This window comes from Natator depressus, chromosome 21 (assembly GCF_965152275.1).
Source record: "Natator depressus isolate rNatDep1 chromosome 21, rNatDep2.hap1, whole genome shotgun sequence".
Taxonomy (NCBI): Eukaryota; Metazoa; Chordata; order Testudines; family Cheloniidae; genus Natator; species Natator depressus.
The window spans coordinates 548,472-574,122 of NC_134254.1; the positions used below are offsets into that span (position 1 = coordinate 548,472).

The 25,651-nt window shown below is 45.4% G+C and overlaps 1 pseudogene; it reads left to right on the plus strand.

The window, feature by feature from the left end:
• The first annotated feature begins 5,989 nt into the window (after positions 1-5,989).
• LOC141975661 (mitochondrial glutamate carrier 1-like) lies at positions 5,990-22,849 on the plus strand (annotated as a pseudogene).
• The last annotated feature ends 2,802 nt before the right edge of the window (positions 22,850-25,651 follow it).

Below are 25,651 nucleotides of genomic sequence, written 5' to 3' on the forward strand. Positions count from 1 at the left end.
TACGGGCTCGCTCTCTGGGACGGCGGGGCGTTACGAGGTCTCTCTACTCTGTGCTGAGAGGACGGGGGGCGTTACGGGCTATCTCTGCCCGGCATGAAGGGAAGGGGGAGTTACGGGCGGGGTCTCGCTGACTGGGGCTGAAGGGACCGGGGGCGTCGCTCCGGGCTCTCTCCGTTCGATCCCCGTTTAGCGCTTGGCGCCAGACAGAGTCACGGAGACGGACCACAGGAAGGACGCGCCACTGAGCGCCGCCACGACGGGGGAGAACCAGCCCCAGCCGCTACCATGGGCCAAGGGTGGGGCAAAGAGCGGCGCCCGCTCCGCACTGGCTGTCTCTAGGGGCGGCTGTTGCCAATCACTGTGCACCCCTGCGGCGGGGCAGGCTCCTGTCGGCAGGGCGGGACGCGCTCAGCCGGCGGCGCCGAACCGAGGGAGTGAGCTCGAGAGCGCGACGCTGTCTCTACTATGTTAAGACCGGAGCAGATGGCGCCTACCGACCCGCACGTTATTGGCTCTTGCGCCTGTCACTCATACCCCTTCTCTCCGCAAACGACAACTCAACCCTATTCTAGTCCACCTCGAGCAGCGCCATTTATCGGCCGCACTGCGCATGTGCACAGTATCCGGGTGGGGCTGGCAGTGACGGGAGGGGAGTTTGTGTTCGGTGCGTGACCGAATCCCAGAGGGCCGCGGTGCTGTTATTGCCCCGCCCCCTCTTCACAGCCAGCTGCACGCGCTGCACAGGGGAGGTTGGGGTGTCAGCAGCCTGGGCCTACGGGGTGGCTGGGAAAGCAGGAGGAGGTCGCGGGGGTGGGGGTGGGGTGCAGCCCCTGCTAGTGTGATCTGCATTACTCAGGCCAGAGAGCTGCAATCCTGTGTCCACGCCAAACTTCTTACAGCTTCATGGGCCACCACTTGGAGGCTTCGCTGGCATTAACTGGAGACAAGCTGCGCGAGTTGGGCGGTACCCTCCAGTATGCAGTACTGGCAAGAGTTTTTTAGCGGGTATGCGGTATCGGAAAGACTTGGGGCCAGCCCACCCCTCATCCCCCGCCTCCATGGGGGGGCTGCACTCTGCTCCTTAAAGGAGCAGAACGCGGTTAGGGAGGGCTTTTATTCTTTATATGGTTTTAACAGCACAATACATGTGCTAACAAACTTAAACAAAGGCTTTGTTTAAATTTGTTAGCATATGTATTGTGTTGTTAAGTTGGTCAGGAGTCCTCAGGAGGGATGGGGGGACGGAAGGTGTTTAAACAGTGGTTTTGGTTCTGTTTCTTCCAATTAGTCTGTGTAACCCTTCTGCCAGGCCAAGTTGATAGCAGCAAGGGCCGGGTTCAGTACACAGGGGTTCTCTCTCATCAAAGCAAATACAAAAGTGGCTCGAGCCCCCACCCAGTGACCTGGGAAATCTTACACACCCCCTGGGCGCCTCAAAGAGGCAATACTTCCCCTCTCGCAAGCACAGTCTCGGTGTAGTAGAGAATCTTTAATAACATGAGGTAAACGACATCAGCATTAAATTGGGGAAACACCACAACTAGTGTTCATTAACCAAACCATGAGCAAAGACCCACCCCAGAAAATTGGGCCACATCCTTTCCCTCGGGTTCTTGAGTCCCAGAACCCAAACGTCTCTTGAGTCCAGCAATCCTCAAATCACCCAAAATCCAAAAAGTCCAGCCCCAGAGTTCAAAAGTTCATCTGCATAGTGTTACTCCCCAGTCTGGCTAAAATGTGCCTGTGTGTGGGGGAAAGAGGTAAGGGGTACCTTATGTGTCCTGAAGCTGACTACCCCACAGGGCTCTGCTCTGCTACGCTGTCTCACGAATGGCTCTGCTCCACCACGACCGGCTCCGCTCTGCACAGCTCGCCGTCTCACGAACACACCGCTGTCTCACGAACAGCTCCGCTCCACCACGACCGGCTCCACTCTGCACAGCCCGCCATCTCACAAACAGCTCTGCTCAGCTCGCCGTCTCACGAACACGCCACTGTCTCACGAACGGCTCCACTCTGCACAGCTCGCCGTCCCACGAACAGCTCTGCTCAGCTCGCCGTCTCACAAACGGCTGCGCTCTGCACAGCTCGCCGTCTCACGAACACACCGCTGTCTCACAAACAGCTCCGCTCTGCCAGCCTATCCACAAACAGCACCACTGCACTCTAGATCTTCCGGCTCCCCACTACTTAACACAGTGCTCAGTGATTTCAGCTCATAGTAGTGGGGGCCTTAGTGCTGGTGCACCATAAGGCCAAAGTGAATGCAGCATAGTACCTGTAGCAAGACTCTTAATAGACCCAAAATTAGCTCTGACATTCCACAGTGGAGAGAGACAGAGGTGCAATTGGTGCTTCAGGCCCTCACAAAGGGGCCCACACCACCAGGTACTAATACCTGTCTCAAGTCTCTCTCCATTCACACAGTTTTGGAACCCATGACTCTTGCCTAGCGAGTGCTTCTTAGTTGATGGTGAGTCCCTCCATAATAACAAAAGGCCAAGTACAGTTCCAAGCACAGTTCCCATAATCAGGGTAATAACAATTTATTCTTCCTGCCCCAATAACAGAGACACTGGGGATCCCACAGCAGCCAAAGTGACCATTTGGGCAGCTATGGCCTCAGTCTAGGCGGGGTGGGTGTGCCTATGCAAATGAGATCAGCCCCTGAAGTTTTTTTTCCACAACTTGCCACACCTCACCACCAGATGTCAGGGTGGAGCTCATCCTGACACTGCTTACATCTGAATTATCCATAACATCCATATGGCATCACATCAAGGCCAGATCATTAGAGGAATGCCTCTGCTTACCCTGACCAGAGGATGTTTGGTTCTGATGTCAGCCCAGTTCTGCAGCCTGACAGGAATCAGGTGTTGTCCCCAGTGTACATAGAATTCTTCTTTGCACCCAAACTAGTCTAACATGTATTTTGTTAACTGGACCTGGAGCAACAAAACAAAGAAAACAAATGCCTCATTTTCCAGCTTTGTGGGTGAGAGAACTATAAGTGAATATTATAATGCTGGACACTGACAACCTTCAACCAGCTGCCACAGGAATCTGCGAAGAACTTTGCTGGAAATATGTTCCTCATCTTAGCAACGGAACTGACTTATCACACATCTGCCCACCTTTATTCGAATGAAGCTCCTTCTGATCTGAGAGCTCAGGCATTGTCAGTTTCATCCAGAACAATTTACAAACTTGGAATCTAATCCTGTAAACCATTAATCATTTGATCAATCCCATTGAAGACAAATGGGACTATTTGCATGACTACGGACCACTTTTGTGGTAAGAGTTTCAGGAGTCTGTTCTGTTCCTATAAAGGAAGTTGAATCGCCCATTGAAATAAAGTGTTTGGGTACAATACCATAATGCAGTTTAGGATACAGTTCTACTTAAAATTTGTCTTTTAATAAGTCATGCATATGCTGAAATGGCTCCTCACCTAACTCCCATATTGCATATAAACAGACTGAAATAGTACATATTTGCAAGGAAAGTGAGTAGTTAAGCATGTTGATGTTTGTATATACAAACACCCATTTCATCACTGTACTGGAAAATATGCTGAACTTAATTTTCTATGGAATTTGAAGAAAGTTTAACAGCTCCAACAGCTCCAGTTGTTTTCTGGGTTAATCAGTATGTACCTGAAAACATTACATGTCTTCTAAGAGAAAAGAATCAGTCCATACTTAAAAAAATATTCCTTCCAACTGGTGTTCAGAAGAGTGCTACAAGACACACACATAACCTCATGAGCAGAGGGCAGAGAGGATACCCTCCCACATTATGACCATCAAATAATAATAATAATAATAATAAATAAAATCTCAAAGAGGCAGAGGTTCACAGATTTGCAAACCTAAAAACCTGTATTATGCTTTAAACCATCTCAGCACATACCAGTTTTATGAACATTAAAAAGTTTACTGCAAAGGAACACTGAAGCCCATTAACCTGAATGTGTGCCAGTCAGTATGCCCTCACTGACTAAAGGTGCAGTCACACCTGAACAGCAAAAATTTAATCTTGCCCTTTTAGGCTAAACAGAGTTATGTCACTGGCTCCATCTCTGTTGTTACATATCAGATAAAACCCCAGTGCGGCATCGTTCTGGCACATAGGGTTTCAGGTACGTGGTATGATTTTTCAGAATCTCTTTTGGGAATAGTCATATGTCCGAAATAGCTGGTACTTGTGATTATGCTATTTCTATGCATGTGTATTTCTCTTGGTATCTGAAGTTATGAATATTAGCTATGTTTACTACATGTTTTCTCGGTGGTAACACCCACAAGGTATTTAGCCGACATGTGAAGGGACAAGTCAAGTTGAATGGCCCATTAAGGAACACTTAGCTAACAATGGACCCTGGAAAACATCTGTCTACACTTAATGGACTTTTTGTGAACATTCTAACTAGAATATGGGTGGGGGTGATGGATATGTAACTTGCCCATGTGACTCCAAACACCATCTTTTACAGTGAGATCAGATTTCCCTTTACTTGGCAGAAGCTAAAAGGCCCTAGCCTGGAAACATCTCCATTTTGCCTCTTTCCTGCTCTGCCCTCTTTCCTGCTCCAGCCTCTGGACTATGAACATATACTAATGGGAGCATTCTAACAAAGGGACTGAGGACTTTAAGGTAATCTGGAGCCTTCATATTTCCTTGATCCTTTGCAGATAGACTTATGTGTTGGGTATGGTACAAAAACTGTTCTAGCCTCATTGATTGCTGATTTCTCCTTTGCAATGGACAAAGATCAGATGTCTGCTGACTTTCTCATATGAGTCAGCAGCCTTTGATGCCTGTGCTATAAGCAACATAGCCCTTGCTTGAGTGGCTTTGTTCTTTCCTCTCCAAATGTCAAAGCCTGTTCCCATCGAACTCAATGGCAAAACGTCTTTTGATTTCAATGGGAACAGGATTTGGCCCCAAGAGATCACAGAATGTGATTTTGATCAATTGCTTATCTGTGCAGAGACAGTTCTCATGCACATTCTGCCAGGCTGATTTTGATTACCCCTCCTGTATGTCATGCTGAGGAAAATAATAAAGCAATCTGGGCTGTAGTTCTATCAAGATTCACATGGCACACACAGTTCTATGCCTCTTTTCCATAAGACCCAGATGGCGCAGCATCTTTGCTTTCCTAGTGCCTAGCAGAGAGCAATACTTAGGCCTTGTCTACACCACTAGTTTACAGCGCTAAAACTTTCTCGCTCAGGGATATGAAAAAATACACCCCTGAGTGATGCAAGTTTCAGTGCTATAAAGTGGCAGTGTAGACAGTGCACCAGCACTGGAAGCTGCTCCCCTCATGGGGGTGTTTTTTTACAGCGCTGGGAGGGCTCTATCCCAGCACCAGTGCCGCGATACACAGCCACAGACTACACAGCCGTGGCAGCACTTTAACGTTGGTAGTGAAGACATACCCTTAGATAAAGGTAAGCTGGCAGAAGCTTAGTATGGACATAAGGGAGGCACTGATAGTGTGTTAAGGGAAAGTGGGGTGATTGAAAACTTCTTAAATAAGGATAGGGAGGACAATTTGGGGTGCTGCTGGATCCTCAATGACACCTGGAAGTACAGATGGCACCAGGGGCCCAAGGCATCATTTTACAACTGCATCTATTTAACAGATGCAGTTGTAAAATTTTAGACAGGTAAGGGGGGTGTTGGAGGGGACAGGGAGAGTGTGGGGGGTGGGGAGGAGTCACATGGAGGGTCACGTGCCCCCCCTTGTGTCCCTCCCATGAGCGCAATACCGGCAAGATATTACTTCTACTTGCACCACTGATAAGCTGTCACTACAGCTGGGGGAGGGTGCTGATTTGTCACACGTTCCCTGCACATGGAATTTGAGTGACATGGAGCTGCTTGAAATAGCTTTATTCTCATACAGCCAGTGAAGTAACACTGGGTTATATATATAACAACCAGAAGGTTTTTAAGCTTCATTTTACTTCACAGAGACTACTTGGAATTTTCTGCTTAACAACCAACTCCTCTCCAGGAGCATCTGTATTGAGTGACCAAAAAGTGCAAACACGTTTCATCTGGTGAATTTCAAAGAAAATGCCTGAGAAACACATTGGGTAGGTCTCATAGTTCTGGAATGTTAAAAAGCAGGACTGCTGAAAGTTAGCTGTGTTCCTATGTGAGTACAATAGAACGTCACTAATTCACACTAAAAACTGTGAGATCCTTTGCTGGAGTTTGGAAATTAGCGAGTAAGCCAACAAGCATACTTTAAATGATCAAGATACATCAAAATCAAATAGATTGAAAAATGTATTGTATTCATTTATTTTGACAAATTTTCATTTGTAACTAAGTTTTCTGTAATATACTAGCAGATGTTGTGGATATAGTCTGCAAAATAATGTCTCTACAACGTGCAAAGGTCTGACAATAGTACTATTTAAAATTGACAGTTTTCCTGCACCTGTTCAGAGAATTCAGCTTTGTTTGGAGGTTCCACATAAAGTGTTCAGAACTGCTTTGTTTTTTGTATATGATTATTTAAGCTATTTGCAGAAGAGGTGTAGCACTAAATTTAAATAAGGAATAGAGAGAGCTTCAGAGCAGGCTGCTTGTGATAGTAGTGACGATTGAACAAGGGCAGTATATGCAATGCAAAACTAACACAATTCCAAACTCTAGTTCAAGTTGAAAGGGAGTCTGAGATTACATTAAGTAACTCTAAGGAGATGCTGAGCTTTTCCAGTTCAGCATGAAAAGGTATTAAGGAGACTTGTTGGTTTTACATAGCACAGGTGAGCTTTGAGAAATAAAGATACTTGCTTCATTTGCTTCCACTTAACATGCACTTTCTCTTGTTCAGTCTGCCTGCTAAACTCATCAATGGGGGAGTTGCAGGGATCATTGGCGCTACCTGTGTTTTTCCAGTTGATCCTACTAAAACCAGGTTACAGAACCAGAGGAGTGGACAGCAAGTATACAAAAGCATGTAAGTGAACATTGGAAATGAATTGACAGAAGAGTTTGTATGTGTATGCTGGAGACACTGCCACCAACAAGAAATTTGTGGAATAAAAGCCCTTTCAAGAAATGTTAGAAATTGTGTTAACATTTAGCCTCTTTTGAAATTCGTAATTTAGTTAAGCAAAGAGGGACACACCACTGTGGTACTGTCATGCTGGGTATTCATTAGACTTTGTTGCCTTCCTATTTTGTTGCCTCCCATATTGACCAGTTGCAGGTTCTTCTGCATTAAACATGTGGCTGCACTGCAGTAGTTTGGTATGAGCCTTCAGTCTTTTGAATCTTTTTGTGCTGAGACTCTCATTTTCTGTTGCTGCCAAAGCCCTGGTGTCAGCAAGTTAAGCGTCTCTTGAAACAGGCAATTCTGTGCTCAGATGACACAGGCTTGGCTGTAAATTCTTTCATTAGGATGCAGCTTCCTCTAATGATGATTTAGGTTTCCTTTGGAATTTCCACTTTTAATATTAATAAATGGAATAACTAAATATATAGATACGCTCCAAAAGTGTATAGGCTATGTTTAGATCTTTGACAGATGAATTCAAATTACTGTGTTTTGTCTTGGTCAGGCTGGATTGTCTAGTTAAGACACTGCGCTCAGAGGGCTGTTTGGGATGTACAGATATAAGACTTTTTCCTGTTTTGTAGCTAGTTATAGGTAACTCTGTAACACATAATCACAGTGATTCTCATTCCTTTTCGCCAACATTTTCAAAATGTTTTGGGTTCCCAACATCATACACCATGGACCAAAATTTCAGCAGTATTAATATCAATCGGAGCTGTAGGTACTGAGAAGCTATGAAAATCAGACTCAACATGTCTAAAACTGGGTACCCAATGTTAGAGGCCACTTTTGAAAAGTTGGCCCTTCAGGACCTAAGAGTGGAACATTACAAAGCACTAGAAAAAAATCTCATAAGTAAGACTGGACGCTTTTAGAATTTTTTTAAATTGTTATTATTATTATTATACATTTTATCCAAACTTTCTGTTGTTTCCATGCTCTGATATGCAAGTGCTGGTAGCTAGATGGCAAGCAAGGAACTCAACTATGGGCACGAAGCAGTTAGTTAAAAGCAGCTGTGTGAGGGATCCAGTTTTCAGGTCTCTTCTGGATTTGTGAGAGGCCTAATATATCAAATGGAATCATGATATCCATACCTAAGAGGAGGCCAATTAAAATTTAAGGACACACTCACTACAGCAAGGGCTTTGACTCTGCCAAGTAGTGTATGAGGCTCCTTTATTTACTGCATATACCATGTCTTTCTATCAGTTCATGTCCAGGGAAGGATTTACATCCAGGATTGGGATGTGTTAGAAAGGGAGATGGGTATGTCAGGATCCTCTATAAATCCACTTTTATCAAATTGGAAAGTTAGTTCCTAAGATAGCTACTTTTTGTTCACAGGTTCACTATACCTAAAGAATGTTCCCCTCTGATAAATCTGCTTCAAGAGAGTTAATTTAGTTTTTAGGAGCCAAAACCGCATAGTGCAGAAATCTTTGCCAAGGAAAAGAAGCTTTCAGACCATGTGAATGGAGACTAAGCAAGAAATGATCCCTTAACACAAAAGCCAGCATTTCAATGTGGAATTTAAGAAAAATATAAAGGCAGACATCCTAATTATTTTCCCTCAGTGACTTTTACTGCTAATACCTAGGCAAAGTAGAATGTTTTTTGTGGCATCTGTGTTTTTCATAATACAGACCTTGGCTCCTGAGAATTTTGAAGGCTAGTCAATCTGGCCAAGCCTCAATGGAACGTTTAATGGTTTTGCAGTGCTGCTTACCATTGCAAACAGGCGTAGTTCCCTTTTCTTCCTGTCTTAGACACTGCCTAGCTTTAGGTGTTTACTCTCTCAGTGAAGATTTTTTCCCTTAACTTCAATATAAATTCTTTCTCTGCCAAACATCTGTTTTAAAGGCTCATCGATATTGGGAGAGTTCCCACTGAATATTGGATTACCAACAAGGAATCTTGACACTATGGATGTTTAACAAAAACATTCAGTCTCATCTTTCCAGCAATGGAAGGTTTCCTTTAATTTGGGATAGATTCTAAAAGTTTAATGGGTTGTTATAGCTTTTAATCTAACATTTAAAATAATTTCTCCCACCCACTAAGGCTGGATAGTGGTGAGCAGACAAAATAAAGGAGTTTGTTAGATAATCTAATTTGTACTATGTATTGCTGGTATTTAGCAAAGTAAGTGAATTCTACAGATCTTTAGTGTGGCAAATGAAAAATTATCGCGTAAATGTACTGGTTTTTATCGCAACCATTTTACAAGCCATTAATCTCATTTGTTTCAGTGTTGGGCAAATTCAGAGTTCTCTCTCACACGTGTGTGACCCGCACTGCTTAAGTGTATTAACCATTGTGGGTGCTTTCCCGACTTATTACTGCCAAAAAATAGTCTGCAAAATTTACCACTGCACGCTGGAGTTGGGGACAAGGCCTTTCAAAAACTTGATCTGATTATAACAATAAAGGACTTTGCCTTTTCTTCTCTTCCCCATTTGCTTTGGCTTGTTTAACACACATGCTGCTTTCAGTTGTGTTCCTCACACTTTCTGCATGTCTGTGTGTTATACTGTATGCTTTGTTTTCACAAATAAGAGGAACATAAGAACGGCCATGCTGGATCAGACCAAAGGTCTATCTAGTCCAATATCCTGTCTTACGACAGTGGCCAGTGCCATGTGCCCCGGGGGAATGAACAGAACAGATAATCATCAAGTGATGGATCCCCTGTTGCCCATTCCCAGCCTCTGGCAAACAGAGGCTAGGGACACCATAATAGGGACACTGTAACAATTTTATAGTCATATAGACTTTAGAATCATAAGCTGTTCTGCACATCATGACTGCATGGATTTAACAGTTGAAATTGGGGATGTAAAACTTTCTGACCCCAGAACACAGTCTTCAGTCACTTGAGTAACAGGTGCATCTCTTGCAGTAGTAGTATTAGAGGGAATAGCTTCTGTGGGTCTCTTGCTGTAAAGTGCAGTATGAAAACTCCCACCTGACAGCTGTGACACTCCCCACTAGTAGAGAACACTGATGACATATATAATGTTAGCTAGTGATTAATACCATATCAATAAACAAGATGTCTTCCAAGCCTTTGTGGTTCTCCATTGATTAAAAATAAGAGCTCGTTTGCAGAGTTAGAAATTTGAGGATCATTTTATGATGGAGAATCAAACTTCTGTGTACGTATTACATAGAAATGTGACTAGAGTATAAATGTTGCACACATATCACTAACTGCCCATGACAATTGCTCTAGGCAAAGGCTTTATTATAATTCTGCCTAATCTGATTCCATTAGTCTGTCAGAAGCTTTGCTGCAATTAAAATAAAACAAAATGAAGACATTTGGATTTGAGTGCGAGGTCCTAAAGCCTCTTTCCTGTCATTTGCCAAATGCAAAGCTATATGTTACAAGCGTTGTTAGTTTCAAGTTTGTACAATACACATCCCATGGATTTTTAAGATTTCTTGCACAGTAATCCAGGGAATTGTAATTTAAATTCACCTGTTTTGTTGGAGCCACATTTCTAGAGATATTGTCCAGGAGAGGGCTGGGCAGTACAGGATGTTCTGAACTGGGGGAAAAGCTAAGCCTGGGAGTGAGTTGGGGTCACCGTTCAGTATAACCCAGGCTGGTGAGAGCCAAGGCGTGCCTGGCTGGCTGCAGCACACAGACATGGTGGGGAGTGACTTGCAGGCTGGAGGCTCTTTGTGAGCACTCCAGACTGGAGGCTACAGCAGCAAGGCAGTGTAAAGGGCACCCCGGGTTAGAGGGCAGGTGTTGCGCAGCTACTTATTAGTCTGGATTGTACCCTGGGTATGTCACAGTGGTGTTAAAAATGCCCGCACTCTGCCATAGTACACGAGCTGAATCAGTGAAGGAAAGCACATAGGATGCCGCTCTGCTGGTGATACAACAGAGACACTGTAGACAGAGCATTTTTACCACCACTTTTCACAGTAGAGGGCTGAAAACCCTTCAGCTCCAGCTACACTACCCACTCGGCTCTCACTGGTGTATCATTGTGGAATGTTGCTGTAACGCAGATTCTGTTTTTTCTATTGTGGATACAAAATTTGTGTAACCGGAAGAATCCCACTCCCCACCTTTGCAGATAACACTGATTCAGGGAGTTTACATAATTTCCTGTACAACTTGTCATAGGGTCACGATCAAGTTGAGCTAACTTAAAGCAGAAATTCTCCCCTTTATGTCATTTCTTGCATCTGAGCCTCCACTTTCAAATCTGCACTGAGCAAATAATACTACAGGAAATTAAAGGCATTTCTTAGTCACCTTCATAGTTATCACTAAAGAGGAGCATTGAGAGCCTCCTATAAAACACCGGCTGTCTAAGGTTTTCTGTTTGATAAAGTGTTGGGTGCATCTGTGACTGGCTCAGTCAGGCCTGGGGATTTCTCTGGGGAAGTTTCCACAGTGTTCAAAACCCGATTCTTATCTAGGTTCACTTTACAATAGACCAGGTGCCAGCCACAGCACATACACTCCTACAGTGACAAGTGACTAGTTTGGGACAAATCTTGCTGCACAGTGATTCTCCTGGTCCTTAACTAGAAAGTCCAGGCCCCTGCGGACAGCTGACAAGCTGATGAGGAGAATATTTTCATGTCACATACAGCCTCTGTTGGTGACAGGCATGGGGCACAAGATGCCATTTGTGATCCAGTCTGTGGTTTCCAGTCATTATTGCCAGTGAATGGGGGGTGGAAAACACTCTGCAGGCGATAAAGTAGAGTCGCTTCCTTTTCACATAGCCTCCTGGCTGCTCATGTGAGGCTGGGGCATTGTGTCCTTCACTATGGACACGGAGGAGGTTCAGAATTGCATGGGAGCAGAGCAGAAAGCAGCAGAAAGGTGGGTTTCCATGGGTCCATCTTTCAAGGAACACTGAACTCACCTCGTTAAGGGCCCAAGCCAGAGCCCATTGAAATCCATGGTGAGACTCCCATGGACTTCAGTAGGAGTTGGCTCGGGTCCTAGATATAGCATGCGCCATAAAATCTTACTCTGGTACTGGTAGCACAAGTAAAGAAATGTGGACCATAGAAACAGCCCCCCCCATTCTGCCTCGCAGGACACAGTCTGCCACAAAGACGCCTGCGGCAGTACGTCCCAGTGTGATTTTGTTAGTGACAAAGAATCAAGATGCCAGTTGGTATTTCCTGAATCTCAAACCCCCTTAATCAAAGACTAGCACCTCCTAGGCCCTGCCCAGGCTCTGACCTGAATGTTAGCAACTGCGCCAGCCTTCATTAAGGCAGAGTTAAGGTTGCCCTCTGCAGCTCTGTGGCCTTCCAGAATGTGGAGAGCCACTAGACTTAAACCTCTGTAAACGAGGAACTAGAGAGTCAAGGGACATGCAAAGCGACCTTAACCCCTGGCTCCGGCCAGAACCACTGGGAATGGTTCAGTGGGGGGACATAATAAGTAGCCTGAGGAAAGCCTGAGGATCCCCTTGCCCAAGTGACAGCTTTGCACCACAAGCTCTACGCTCTACACCACGGCAGCATACCAGGTTTTAAAGCGGTTTGCAGACCTGTGGATTTCAGTGCACTTGGACAATGGTAAGGAGCTGATTTTGGGGCAGGCTGAATTCCTGGAGCCCCGGAACCAAACGCCTCGGAATTTGCACCACAAGGGCTCTTTGCCTTCCCATGAGCCCCTACACCCACCTGCTCCCAGGAGCCTTCCTCAGCACTTGAGAGAGGAGAAGCCCCCTGCAGTCCCCTAGAAACAGGAGCCCCTGCCTTCCCCGCAATGACCCATGTACTCCCAGGAGCCTCAGCCGCCCACCGCCCCTGCCTCCCACCCCCATCCCACTCCTTACCCCCCTGCTGCTGAGCCTTGGGCCCGGCCAGCCTGATGCCAAGATCCCAGTGCCAAGAGGAGCAAGAACCGCAGCTGCTGCAGTTTTGGCACCTTGAGGGCCCAGTACTTAAAGTGGGCCCCGGGTGCCATGCTGCCCATGCTCCTGGCCACGTGGCCTGTGTGCCAGAGTAGGGAAATTGCTGTATGACTCCCCTGTGCACACCCACAGCTTCCAGTTGCAATGTGCCAGTGTTTAACAAGGGGTATAGTGCAACCAGCAAGGCAGCAGAAAAACTAGCCCAGCCAGGTCTAGGTGGCAACCCCAACACATGGTTAAAAGTGGCTGGTCGTGGGTGGGCACCCCCCAGCTCCGTGGCCTCTACAGTCTACCTGGTTCCTTGTTATGCTATCGCAGGTTTCAAGCCAAACTCCCAATATGGGTGGATTTTAGCGTACGTTGCTTATTAATGTCTACTTATTGGAGGGCCCTAGGTGAGGAATCCTTGACCACAACACGCACTGCCAGCTCATCCCCCAACCCTGGTGTGGCACGGCACTATCATGGTGGGGAGCAGCAACACCACAGATAAGACTGCACCGAACTTTCCTTCTTCACGGGGGGAAAAGGGCTGTAAAAAATTCCATTGTTTGGGTTATTGCCCCGCCGAAAACAAATCACAAGACTTCTGCTTCCTAATGTGATGGGCACCATGGTGAAAACCAGCTCAGTTAAGGGGTTGTCTACACTCGAAAGTGGGGCCACTTTAACTAGGCCAGTGCAGTTAACGAGGCAACGCTCGGCTCCGTAAGCTCTGCCCCCAAGCCCAGTGTGGCTGCAGCGAATCAGTATGAACGTTTAGTCTGGTTTGGGAAGCAAAACAAGCTGTGTGGCTAGCCAGCACCTTGGGCCTGATAGACTTGCATCCACACTAGGGCTCAACCCAGTGTAACTACAGGGGTAAAATAATTACAGCCCAACTGACAGCCCAAGATACCGTCTCTAGTGCAGCACAGGCCTAAGCCTTTGCCAATAAGCTCCAGGCAACAGTGTGGGAAGGGACTGGGCAGAGCCTGGCGAGAAGACACAATACTTTGGCCTAGTGGCTTTGCCTTTGATACAGTGTGTTGGTACTGGAGCCAGCTGATGTAACTGAAATGATCGGGTATGTCTACATAAGGGTGGGATTTAATCTGAAGAATTCACAGCCAAAGAATAAAGCTAACATTGCAAACAGTCTCCTCGATGACTGGACCGTGATGTGTAAGCAGACCTTGTCACCTTGCTGGTGAGTTTCACGACATCGCACGAGCGGTGAGACTAGGGCCTGGCACCCGTACTGCAATACCAGAATTCAAAGCAGATCACAAGCAAGCAGATTCACTCATGTTCTTGCATGTTGCTCATGCAAAGCAAACAGGATGCTAATGTGGAGCTTGGACTCAGGTTGCACTGATGTGCCCACAATATTGCTCTATTCTTGGGGCAGATGAATTTGATTTCAAAACTGATGTTGGCCAAAAGAAGAGATGCATTCCCATTCCTCGCATGGCTATGGAGCTGGGAATGGCCATTGGGCCACATGCTGCCAGTGGATGTGACTCCACTTCAGCTTTCAGTGGCATGGGGAAAAGATGGCTGAACACAGCAGCTGAGCACCCAGAGAAGTGAACAGAGAAGTTTAGAGCTCTTCTCTCTCCACACACACACCCCCCACAGATGTGCAGATGCCTCTCACACACCCATTTAGACACCCCAACACCCAGTCTCAGGCCTCTGTGTCTGGGGCATACATTGAGCCTGCCTGTTCTCAATTCCCCACCTGGGGTTTTGGGGGTGAGGCTGGGGGATGCACTGATGGTGTCTAGCCTGCACTGCCCACCCTAATCTCAGTGCTCGTGGCAGTAACAAAGCATGCCCACTCTCAGCTCTCGGGGACTTGGTGATGTGTCTGTGGTGAACTGAACAACCCCTCTTCTTTGGTCGCAGGGCTATTCACCTGAGTCATGCCCATTCCCAGCTCCTGTACAGTCTTAGTGATGTTTGCCTGTAATATGGGCCCAGACCCGGTCTCAGTTCCCCTCTGGGTCAGCACAAAGGGACTTAGGTGTGGCAATTCTCAGTATTACCAGCCCTCACTCATTGGAAGACCAATGGGATCCCCTAAGCCTGAAGTAGGTGCTTAGGCTCCCTCTTCAATAAATGGGGAGAGAAAGGCACCTAAGAATGGGAACCACAAAAGCCAGCATGGTAGGCCGGGGGCCACCTAAGGTAGCCACTGGGAGAGGCTATTGAAGGGCAGGAAGATGGGGAATGTTAAGCCTGGCCATTCACAGAGTTTGATCCCTATTGCTGCATGCGCTCCACAGCCAGGAACCTGTCTCCCAGGGTCAGGTGACTTCAGTGCCTAATCCCTGTCTTGTGAGATTGTCAAGTTCCTGCCCAAAGCCATACAAAACCAGTGGGGAGAAGGAGGCAGAAACCTCCTGTCTGTCCCTTATCCCAGTGATTAGGCTCCTCAGCAGAAGGTATGTAAAAGGGGGTCCAGCATCTCTCAAGTGAATGCTTTAATTGCTGAGCTAAAGGGTAGTCTGCTCTTATTGCAGCTGTTCCATTTTAATTAAATATTTAAACATTAATTGGGCCACAGAAGCTGTAAAACTCAGCCTGTAGTCCATTGGTTTGGGGACTCTCCCAGACTTTTGGAGCATCTGGTTTAATCCCCCTTCTGCTTGATGAAAAGGAGTTTGAGCAGTGAGCACCTGCCTCCCCAGTGAATAGCCTAACTGCTGGGGTATAAATTATTCTGCTTTGGGGCTCCCTCAGTCTTTTCTCTTGAAGCTGTTCCACTTTACTGAACTATGAATTGGGCCAAAGCAATAACAAAGCACAAGAAGCTGAGCATGGTGGTTTGGATATCGCGCTGGGCAGTTGGGCACCTTGGTTCAAGTGGAGAAGGGCTTTCAGCAGGGCACACCCAGCTTCTTGAAGCTGTTCCACTTTAATGAATTGGGTCAGTAAAAGGCTCAGTATTGCTTGATTGGCTGCTGATCTCAAAAGTGCAAGCATCTGCTTCAACACCTCTCTCATCCTGTTAAGGATGGGTTTGAGGAGGGAGCTTCTCTTCTCTTGAAGCTGTTCCACTTTAATTAACTCTTAATTGGGCCAGGATATTTGTAGGGAACCCTACATAGCCTGGTGGTTAGGGTACGCGGTGGGGCTGGTTCAATCCTCTTGCTGTGGAGACGGAATGTGCACAGCAAGTTTCTTTCCTCTGGAAGCTGTTCCACTTTAATCAACTCTTAATTAGGCCAAAGCAGTGTTGCTGTGTAAGAAGCCCTTTTAGAGCCCTGTGATTAGTGTACTCACGTGGGTGCTACAGATGTTGGGTTAATTCCCCCCTTGCTTGCTGAGAAGGGATTTGACAAGCTCTGAGCTCTTTTCCTCCTCATGCTGTTCCACTTTAATTGACTATTAACTGAGGAAAGCAAGTATCATCCACACTAGTCTGTACTTAGCCTGGTGGCTTGGGTCCTGGTTTGGGGTGCTGACACAGTGGGTTCAATTCTCCCCTTGGCTTGAAAAGGGAGTTGAATGGGCACTGCATTAGTGTTTTCTCTTTAAGCTGTGTAATTGTTTAATGAACTATTAAATGGTCCACATCAAAGCAGCCCAATGTAGCCTGCTAGTCAGGCTGCCTGCCTGGGTTGGTGGTGGCTGCAGCAGCTCAATTCTCACTGTGTTTGATGAGCAGAAAGGATTTGAACAGCTATCAGCTTTCCTCTGGTTCACTTTAATTAACTATTAACTGGGCCAAAACAAGCCTCATTCCCAGCACTCCCTGGATAGCCTGGTGGTGCAGGTACTAGCCTAGGGTGATGGAAATGCTGCTTCAATTCTCCCCCCCCTTGGATTTAGAAGAGAGTTGAGCAGTAATTGCCTCTTCTCTTGATGCTTGTCCACTTTAATTAACTATTAAATGGTCAATCAAAGCTCCTTACTGAATAGCCTGGTGGTTTGGGCCCTACCTAGGGTGGTGGAGAGCCTGGTTCAAATCCCCTCTTGTTTTCTGAGGAGAAGAGATTTCAGCTCTTGAAGCTGGTCCACTTTAATTAACTATTCGTTGGGCCAAAACAAGCCTCCTTTATAACACTGCTTTCACAGCCAGGTGGTGCAGGTACCAGCTGGAGCTGCTGGTTCAATTCTCCCCCAATCCCCTTAGATTAAGAAGAGAGTTAAGCAGTAATTGCCTCTCCTCTTGATGCTTATCCACTTCAATTAACTATTAAACAGTCAAATCAAAGCTGCTTACTATAAATCCCTGATAGCCTAATGGTTTGGGCCCCAGGTAGGGTGTTGGAGATCCTGGTTCAAATCCCCCTCCTACTTTCTGAGGAGAAAGGATTTCAGCTCTTGCCTCTTGAAGCTGGTCCACTTTAATTAACTAGGAATCAGGCCACTTCCTGAGCTAGGGTCACTCTATAGTCCAGTGGTTTGGTTGCTTGCCTTTGCAGTGGGAGATGCGAGTTCAAATCTTTCCTCTAAGGATTTGGAGAAGGCTGTCCTGCCTCCCAGGAGGGAAGTGGGAGGTTCCTGTTTAGGTCCCCTTGCGCTTGCAGGAGACCCTTGTCTTTCTGGAAACAGAAGGGGGTTTGAACAGAGATCACTCACTTCATAGGTGTGGTGGAGCGAGGGAGAGGTGGGCAGGGGGCCAGGGAGTGGCGGTGGCTGGGGGGCCAGGTGGGGCTGTGAGGTGTAGGGGGTGGGGCTGGGTGGCAGGAGGGTCCCTGGGAGGTGGGAGAGCCTTGGTCTAACCCCTTGCAGAGGGGTTGGACCTGGAGTCTCCCACCGCCCGGGTGGGTAGCCTAGCCGTGGGGGACAAAAGAGTGATTTGCTTTTTTAATGTAGCTCAAGGAATATTTAAATAAAACAGAGGCAGCTGATATGTGTTGTAAACCCCTTGCCCACAGCAAGGATTGAACCAGGGTCTCTCACATCCATGTGAGAGCCCCAACCACTATACCACAGAAGGCATCTCTTTTGGGAGATGTCCTTTGGCCCAATTCATAGTTTAATTAAAGTGGAACAGCTTCAAGAGAAAGGGACACTTCTCACAAGGCAGAGGGAGGAATTGAACCAGAAGCTCCTACACCCCAGTAGAGTACTCTAGCCCCTGTACCATACAGGGCTTCTCAAACTAGGCTTGGCCCAGTTAATAGTTAATTAAAACAATTTCAAGAGAAAACACTCACTTAACTCCCTGCCCCAGAGCAGGAGGAATTGACCCACAGCCTCCAACAGCCCAGGTTAGTACCCAAACCCCCATAGCATGGAGGGCTTCTTATGCTTGACTTCTGCTTTGGCTGTTACTAGTTAATTAAAGTGGAACGGCTTCCAGAGGCAAGACCAAGGCAGCCCCCCATCAGAATAACTCATAGCCCTGTAGTGCGGACATCCTCTTGAGAGGTAGGTGATCACTGCTCAAATCCCTTCTCATCGAACCAGTGAACCAGACTGGCCCACAACCTAGCTGAGTACCCCAACCACTGCACTGTAGAATGATGCTCCTTGTCCCCCAATGGCCCATTCGGTTTTGGTAGCCTTCTTGATGAGCAGGAGGTGGTCCCTCCTGACAGGTTCACAGTTTCAGAGCAAAGATTTTTTACAGTTATAAAGCAAAAACTTAAATATTACCTTACAGCATGTGATAAAGATATTTAAGGGAGATTAATGCATACAGACACTTACAAGCATTTCATAAAGCCTACACACATTGTTATAAGTCCAATACCCACCTTACCTGTGCTAATCCACAGGTGAAACAGACTGTCCAGCAAGCAATTTGTCAGTGCTTGACTGAGGCCTAAAGCCTTGGCAAGAGCCGGCACTTGGTTTGCCAGTGTCACATAGCTTCTTTTGTTTGGGGAACTGTAATAAGCTACACTGGCAAAAGCATTCTTTTGTCAGTGCAAGGTGGGTGTACACTACGAGGATGTGTATATAGTTAGTTCTCTAAAAATTAAATAGAAGAAAAGCTCTGTTTCAATTAAATAGAAGTGTATTTATTTTTAGATGCCACAGTAAATCTGACCTTAGTAACACCTGAGAAGGCAATCAAGCTCGTCGCAAATGACTATTTCAGGCACTTCTTGGCCAGGGATGGGTACGTTCCTCTTTGGATAGTCAAGATATCTAGAACATGATACTTTGTATAGGGTAGAGTTTGATGTATATACTTGGACTTGCCCTATTAGTCTTTCTGTGGAATACATTCTCAATATAAGGTTTAATTTTAATAAAACAAAGCTGTAGCTCCATCAAAGTCATGTGAATTTGTAGGACCACAGGCAAATAGCCTAGAGAGGGAGTGTCTTAGTTTGTATTAGATGTTTGTTCAGATACTACAGTGATGATAGTTATATACATTAGATAAATATGTAGCTTAGCTTTTGAGGGTCCAGTCCCGCATCCTTCACTTACACAGGTAGCCCCGCTGAAATAAATGGAAGACAGCTTCTCTGGAACTCTGAACATGTGTACAGAATGGCACAAAGTTAGTAAAGTTTTAAAAACTGAACTAATATGTTCATAACAATGTAATATTACAACAGCCTGTTAGGTTGCAAGGACACTTGTAATGTTTGGCCATCATTACACAACAGCTAGGAGCATAAAACATGTATGGTGGAGGAAAAAGAAGAAAAACTTCTTCTCATAGGGTAGACATGGCTTTTTCTGCCAGTTTTATTAAACTTAACTTTTCCTCCTTGCTTTGAACAGAACTGAAAGTAACTCAGCTGTTTAACAAAACTGCTAGTTTTATACAGCACTTTATGCTGCCAAAGATGTAAGTAGCAGATGCAGCACAGTGTTGGGTACAGTGCCAGGTAATTAACTTGTTGATTGGAAGAAGTTAGTACCTTTTAGACTCTGCCTCAGCACATTGGAATAAGGTTACAGATGATGAGATTGTCAATGAGGCATTCTGTTGCTCCTGTATGATTTGTGGTCTAAACAGATATTGCTATACCATAATCTTTTTCGTCCCCATTTTAGAACGGGCCTGACCATATCCAGAGAGATGGTGGCAGGCTGTGGTGCTGGAACATGCCAGGTCATCATCACCACTCCCATGGAGATGCTGAAAATCCAACTACAGGTTGCAGGGAGAGTAGGTAATTGAGCACTTATCCCCTTCATTTACAACGTGCTTGGCTTTGAGTGTCAATTTCTGGGCATTAATGTGTCTCTGCTAAAAAGATACATTTTCATTAACACACAGATCTCTGACGTCGTGAATGATGGAGCTGTTAATATTGTTTCAGGTTTTAGCTCTCACTGCCTGAGAGCAACAATCAGTGCAGATCAATCTTTGTACTGTACAACACTTTGGCCCCAGAGGAATGGAGGACAAAGAGGAATCTTGTCCTGATCTTCTATCAGTCTGTTATGGCTGATTGGGTGCGGTAACGTAGAATTGGCAATGTCTTGTCAGGTAGGAGCACCGTTTAGTGGTTGGGAAAGATCAGCGAGAAGTAGCAGCTTTGGTATGAGACTTCTTGAGTGCAGGCCAGTTCTTGTAAGAAGGTGCTTTGGGTGGTGGCCATGACCAGATTCTCCAGCCTCATTGTACTGAGGATGAAGAACTAGATCTGAAACTTTAGGAAGAGTGCCAGGAAATAAGTAAGCTTGACATTTCTGGCTTCATTTCAGCATCTCAACAGCTTGCGAGTGGAATCCACTGTTCAAGTTCTGGCTGCAAACTTGTAGCTGTCAGCTCTCCCCTGACTAGAGCATATAACATTGGACCTGCTACACAGATAGCAGCTGCACTTCTGCATACACAGAGGGCATTAAGGGACTCTACAGGGGTCTTGGAGCCACTTTACTGAGGTGGTAATGGTACATTTCTCATTTTCTCCTTTCATTGGTGAGAACTGCTGATCAAGGAGTGTTATGTAAACATGGTGTCTTCTTTTCTCAGGGATGTTCCCTTCTCCATCATCTACTTTCCATTATTTGCACGTTTGAACAGAGGAGGACAGGAGTCTCTGGAGGAGAGAGCCCCATTTTATCAGTTATTTCTAGCTGGTTGTCTGGCTGGCTCTGTGGCAGCAGTGTCTGTCAATCCGTGTGATGGTAAGAGGCTTTTTATTACACGTTTGGAATCCACATAGAGACCATCACTTGAAGAACAATCCCCTTCCTGTCTGTGCTTTGAGATAGGCACCTCAACAGCTGTACCATGAATTAGTGAAGAGTTGTTTTTGAGGAGGGCAGCTGTACCAATGGGACCTTAAAAACAGCCCTTGAGTGCTGTTAGGATGTCCCAACAAAGAATGCTGATGGCTCCAGGAAAACTCAATGGAAATTAAAGATCAATATCAGCTACTTCACACAGACGTGAATGAAACTTTCTATTGATTTGGAAAGGAGGAGGAATATCTTGGTAGGTGTATTATACACCATTATTGAAGCATTAAGTGTTGGCTATTGCAGAAGGCAAGACTGGCAGACCAATGGTCTGATCAGCGTTGCAGTCCGTATGTTCTTATACAGTACAAATAACATGAGACACCAACACCAGCAGCTCTGTGGAACATTGGGCAGGTAACTGTTCAGTGTTCAACCATGTCAGTGGAAACACATGGCACTTTTTTTAGGCTAGAAGGGGAGTCAAACAGCATTGAACACACTTGCCTTCATCTTTCTGGGTATGGGGCAGAGGAGCTCATTCTGGTCTCTGCTGTCTACTAAAATAAAGCAAGAAAAGTCTTAGTATGGATAACAGACAAGATGTGTGTCTTCAAACAGCATTCAGGGGTCCTTTCCTGGCCCTGCCTGTGTAAATCTGTTCAAGCCAATACTATGCTTTACCATGGAACATTTTGATTTTCCACTAATAAAGACACGGCTCCTGTCACTAACCAAAGGAACAAATGAGGACAGCTACAGCGGACTTGTTGACTGTGCAAGGTAACAAATGAAGAATGATGATGGGCAATATTTTTCAAAAGCGACTAATTAAGGGTGTGTATGACTTGGACAGCCTTGAAAATTGTACTCTTTGTGGCTTTGAGTCATTTTGTGTAATTGTGGAGATCAGTGAATTCTTAATGGTGAACTAGTTTTGTAGCACTAGGGAGACAGCCAGGGAGTTAATATCCCAATTCGTTTATAAATGGGATATTTTTTGCTGAATGTGAATTCATTTTCTTATTTGCTAAAACACAAGTAATAACAGTCTTGTCCCTCAGTGCAGAAGTACTGAGAATCAGCCACTGCCTGGATATGAACTGCCTCCGCTCAAACACCATATCACCAACAAAAATGTGGTGATATCCTTCATCATTGTATTGTTTCCACTTAGGTATGGACAGCTGTGTGCACCCATAAGGGAAATGGCATTGGTGAGCTATACAAGTGGGAGCCATTCTTAGCTGTCTACCATCATGTAAATGTCAATACACTTTCACCTAGATCAAAGGCATTTAAGCTCCGAACTTGCACTGATTTCAGTGCAGTGGCATGGAGCTGGAAGTCTGTCTTGCCAGTGATCTAAGAACTCCTACCATTAGAATATATTCTTAGCTTTTAATAGATTGTGAAGCATTCGTGCTGAATTAGACAGACATGTTGCTGCCACAGGTTTACATTTGTGTTTTTTCTCTCTCTTTCATGAAAGCTGAACGCGTATAAGGAAAAACACTGTGGGTGCAGTGGTAGCATGAACAGTAAATGACCTGTTTGAGAGCCTGGTAACAAAAACAGTATTTTGTCTTCTATTTTCAGGAAAATTTGGTGGAAGGAGGGTCACCTTGCCTTCCTGATTGGGGCTTGCTGCAGATCATTAGTCATTGCTCCTCTCTTTGGTGTAGCTCAAGTTATTTACTTTATTGGAGTAAGGGAGTTCCTTGTTGAGCTTTCCCAATATGGCAGATTTTCATCCTAAGTCCTCATGCCATGGACATAGAATCATAGAATCATAGAATATCAGGGTTGGAAGGGACCCCAGAAGGTCATCTAGTCCAACCCCCTGCTCGAAGCAGGACCAATTCCCAGTTAAATCATCCCAGCCAGGGCTTTGTCAAGCCTGACCTTAAAAACCTCTAAGGAAGGAGATTCTACCACCTCCCTAGGTAACGCATTCCAGTGTTTCACCACCCTCTTAGTGAAAAAGTTTTTCCTAATATCCAATCTAAACCTCCCCCATTGCAACTTGAGACCATTACTCCTCGTTCTGTCATCTGCTACCATTGAGAACAGTCTAGAGCCATCCTCTTTGGAACCCCCTTTCAGGTACTTGAAAGCAGCTATCAAATCCCCCCTCATTCTTGTTGACATGTTGGAACAGAACCTGCAAGAATCATTGGTATAGAGAGGACCCAAGAAACAAATGGCAACTCAGACTGATTTACTTACATTCTGAGTGAATCTGGGGTTCCCTGAATAAACTGTTACTAATCAACTAAAGTTAACGGAAAGTTGGGACAACGTATCCCTGGGCTGCTGCTCAGTGTTGCACCCCAGCTTGGGGATGCTGTATGTCTCCTTTTCATGGCATTTCCTATTTTGCACCACGAGTCAGACTTGTGACACCAACAACCAGTGCAGTATAGGAGTCTGCATATTGTTAGTGTATGGGAATGTCTCCCAGTGCTGAGGGTTGTAAGAGATATAAATCTCTATATGTGAAATGACCATTGCTGCTTTACTGAATTCTGTGTACTTTTCAGAGGATAGCGTGATCAGACATTAGGGGTAGTTGATTTGGAACTTCAGTAGGTAGTGGGATTAAATGGGACAGATTAAAGACTTCAGTCTTACATGGAGGTTAAGGACATGCTGTTGAAGGGATTTCATTATTTAATGAAGGGAACATGAACGACACATTTTTTAACGGGTTTGGGGCCAAGTCTTTCTCTATTAACTGCACTTGATTATCCAGCCACCAGACTAGAAGGGTCTGCCTTGGTATTTCTCTTTGTTCTCTGATCCATCAATGCTGTTTCATTAATTCACTCTTCACAATTAATTGGGAACAGAAGGCTATGGCTTATAAAAAAGTCATAGTTTACAACTTGGAGCATTTCCTTGTAAAGAAGGTGGTTGCTTTGGTGACAGCTAAAAACAGAAGCCATTTCAGACCATACATGCACAGTAGGCAAACTATCTTAGATAGGCACTCAGGATGAAATTCATCCTGTACAGGGCCTATGTATCACTTACAATATGGGTTCTAGAGAAAGCCCTCAGACGATTTTGTATGCTCATAAACCCATGATCGTTCAGCAGAGACATAGGTGCTACTTGAACTTGTTAGCATAACTCATTCCATACTTGAAGTTCTCAGCAATTAGGGACCAGTTCTTCCCTCAAACAAACATACAGTGCAACCGTTGAACTTGCTAGGAGCTGCACCTGAGGGTAAAACTGGATTAAGAGTTTTTCACCATGTTAAAATATTATCTTTGATTACATTTAGCCATTTCTTTTCCTTGGCAGTGAGCTCATGTAATGGCTGCTCCCAGTTTTTTCTTTGTTGTTGTCTGCGGAGCAATAAACTGGTCAGTATCTTTGGCCCCTTCCCCAAATTCACAGTGTGCAGTCTGGAATTTAAATGTATATGGTGCAAGGAAAGCTTGAAGCCCTTTATGACATTAATGGCAACTTTGTAGAAACCATCCAGACCCTGTGCCTGCCATACCACCTTGCAGTAAAAGCTAGTGATCCTTCAGTATTAGTGAGGCATATTTTTTCTTTGCTGCAGCCCTGCATGGCCCCCATGCAGTCTTTGGATAAGTGGAGTGAGATTGACTTGGGCAGAGGCGAGAAGGGACTGAATGGCCCTTTTCCATCTCTGACTTCTGCAATTCTGTTAATAAAATAGACATGTGAATGCTAGGGTTGTAAAATTCCATAAGTGGGTTCTGCAGCTTTTTTCCCCTGCTGTGAACCACCTGCTAGAAACTACCTCGCCCTGCCACTGTGTGTTTGGTCTGTTTTATTTATAGCTTACCATTGAGCCACCTGTTGCTGTTTCACATCTGCAGGGGTTAATAGTGAGGCAAAAATTCATTCATTCACCTACTCTTATTTCCCTACAAGTGGGCACAGACTCTTCACCCATGCCTGCTCAGCACCTAAGAGAAGGCTGCCACTTACTGTGCACAGAGTGGGTGTAGCCCCCAAATTGAGGAGCAGGGCATGTGAAAATTTCACTTAATGTACATTGGGAGAGGACCATGTGCCACCTATTTTATTTTTTTTTAAAGTGACCACATGTGCCCAATATGTCCAAACCACATTTCATATAATCTTTACAAACAAAATTCAGACAGAAGGTTCTGCTTGCCCCCACTCCCTTTACCCTTCAACATAAGTTACAGATAAGCCATAAAGCTCAACAAACGCAGGCTCCTTCAGTCAAGTGGGGAAGGGGGTTTCTCAGTGCAAAGTCCTTGATTCTGGAATTCCCAACCAGATGTTTAAAGCCACAGACATATAGTTTGCGCACCCAAGGACACTACTCATGGGGAGAGGCATCTCTCAGACAGACAGTATTAAGCTGTGTATATGGATGTCAGCACCTGAGAGCAAAGAGGAAATGAGTACACTGCAGTGACCCAATCTAGAAGGCACCAAGGGTCAAGGAACAGATCTAAAATAAATAATCACAATCAGGTATTGAGCCTGGAGATGACAAAGCAGCAGATCACCACATCTTAGATCATCATCCAATAGGCCAGGGCAA